The sequence below is a fragment of the Triticum dicoccoides genome, chromosome 2B (assembly GCF_002162155.2).
Source record: "Triticum dicoccoides isolate Atlit2015 ecotype Zavitan chromosome 2B, WEW_v2.0, whole genome shotgun sequence".
NCBI classification, from domain to species: domain Eukaryota; kingdom Viridiplantae; phylum Streptophyta; class Magnoliopsida; order Poales; family Poaceae; genus Triticum; species Triticum dicoccoides.
The window spans coordinates 392,553,228-392,555,868 of NC_041383.1; positions in this window are offsets into that span (position 1 = coordinate 392,553,228).

A 2,641-nucleotide genomic window follows, 5' to 3' on the forward strand; every position below is an offset into this window, starting at 1 on the left:
TGAGAAACCTGCACGCTAGGGGGCTCTCCCCATGATCGGCAACGCCCTTGCCCTATTTCGAGTCCGCTCAACAGCTCAAGTGGCTGCGTCGAGAGTGGCAGAGTAACCTTCCAGGACCAACAACGCCCTCGACTCTGACTCGAGTCAAGCTCGACAGTTCGAGCGGCCGCGTTTGGAACGGAAAGGTGGCTCGTCCGGCAGCACGTGCACCCGGCAGGCCTTGGGGATCCGTCCTCAAAACGCCGCTAAGGGCTTCCGCGCCGGCAAGCCTACCCGATCGACGAGGGGCGCACATACAAAGAGGAATTGAACGGGGAAATAACATGCATGAAAGTTAAGAGTACTTTAAAGTTATATTACATCACATCATAGCTGCGGTTCTAACTAAAGATAAAATCTGTCTTGATCGGGAACCCACAGCGGTGAAGAGGAACGGGATGCTTAATCCCGGCATTGGCCTTCCACCCTCTTGATTTCGTCGATGCCGTTGGTGATGGGCTTGATGCGCTCTTTGAGCACCGTGAGGTCGACACCATCCGGGAAGCTCTTCATCGAGGCCGCGAAGTCAAGGTCGGCATTCCAATGCACCACCTTGGTGAGGACCTTGGTCACGACCCTCCGGCAAAGTCGCCGAGCCTCCTCGGCCAGCGTGGCCGTTCTGTTGGAGTGAAGATAGCCCAAGGCTCCAAGGACGCCCTTGAAGAACTGGGTCAGCTTGGCGTTGACGGTCCCGCTGCGCTCGGGGGCGTACCTCACTTTTGGCATCCCCATGGTGGCCAATTGCAAGGTGACCCTGCCGGCGACGACCTCCAGATGGTTGATCCACCTGTTCTCGCCCACCACATATTCCTGGTGGGAGGGGCCTCATATGCCCGTAGCTTCTTCTCCTCCTCGAGGCTCCTGGTCAAGGTCTCCTCCCGAGCCCTGCTCTCCGACAGCATCTTCTCGAGGCCCTCCAGCTTCAGCTTGAGGTCTCTGACGGAGTTCCGCGCGTCGGAGAGCTCCCCAGTCCTACTGATGACTTCTCCTTGCACCTCGACCAAGGCGCGGTTGAGCGTGTCCTTCTCGCCGGACAGCCTGAGGGCCTGCTCCTTCAGTTCATCCCGCCCTGCTTCCAGCTCCTTCACCTTGCCGGCGTGGGCCGGAGCTTGGGCATCGAGTGCCTCCTTGTGCCTCTGCTCCAGTTCGTGGGTCCGACGCACAACAAGGGCCTCGAACTCCTCATCCTTGTCGCGGAGCGTTGCGGTAAGCTTCGCCTCACGTGCGGAGAGGTCCTCTTCCTGGGAATCCAGGGCGGCTTGATGCTGGTTTCGGGCGGCTTCGGCCACGGCGTCCAGGTTCGCCGCCTCTTCCTGGGCCTTCTCAATGTCGGCCATTTTCATGGTAAGCTCCACATCGCGCTTGGCCAATTCCTCCTGAAAGGCCCTCTGCTCCTCGCGGGTCCGGTGGAACCAGGTCTGCGTCTCAGCAATGCGCGCCTTGAAGTCCATCTCAGTGTTGTCCACCGCTGCCATCCTGGACTTGACCTTGTCCAGGCAGGTGCGGTAGAGCACTTGGAGCTTCCAGAAGTCGGCCCCCATGGCACGGAAAAGCTGCTCTTCTACGGAACCATCGTCGCCAATGCCCGGCTTGTCAACCACCTCAAGCCCGGTGGCGGCAAGCACCTCGCCGTCAAAAGCCTCTCCTTCGGCGGGCGCTCGGCTTGACGCCCCCAGAAGATGGACGAACAGACCGTCGCCCACCTTCAGATATCTGCCGGGGCGCGGGGTTGAGGAGGAAGGAGGCTGGTCACCCGCCACCGCCTCCTCGGTGGAGGCCTTGCCGGCCTCGCCGGCAGGCCCACTGCTGGCACCCTCGGCAGGGGCCTCGCTGGACACCTTGACGGTTCCCGCAGCAGCGTCTTCGGCGGCACCCTTGGCGGCCTCGTCAGCGGTGGCCTCGTCGGCATCTTTGGCGGCCTCCTCGGCGGCAATCCTGCTGGCCTCCGCCGCGGCTTCCTCAGCAGTCCCTCCAACAACTGTGTCCGCGTCCTCCAAGTCTGTTGAAGGAGGGCCTGAGTAGCAATGGGGGTGATGAAGCCAAGAAAAGGATAGAGGGAAAACAGAGACGAGGTACAGACGACTCACCAGCGCCCAAGTTCCCCTCCTCCTCCATGGGTGTGGGCACCGGATTGCCGGGGACGCCTCCCGCGGCGGCGTAGTCGACGGAGGTGGTATGTTGGGAGTAGCCCTCTACGGCTCCTCCTGCTGCCACTCCCCTCCCACAAACCCGGAAAGATCAGCGTCATGGCTTCGAGCACCTACCGCATGTCGAGTAAGAAGAGAGTGACAAACTTACGCTGGGGGTTGCGCCAGGGGCTGCTGTCCGGGCTGCTCAGCACCACCAGCGGTGTCCCTGACGCCCCGGCCGGGGACTGACTGCCTGCCAGAGTCCTCGCTCTCTTCACCCTCTGGGCCAATGTCTCTGTCTCCCTGCAAAAGCAGAAATGGATCAAGACAAGCGACTCAATACGGGGAGGTGGAAATGACAGTAAGGAATGGAGTACTTACTCGTCATCCGTCTCCTCCTCGTCTGCCAGTTTCCTTTTCCTCTCCGGACTGAGAGGCCCGAGGTCAAAAGGGAGATCCACGTCATCATCCGA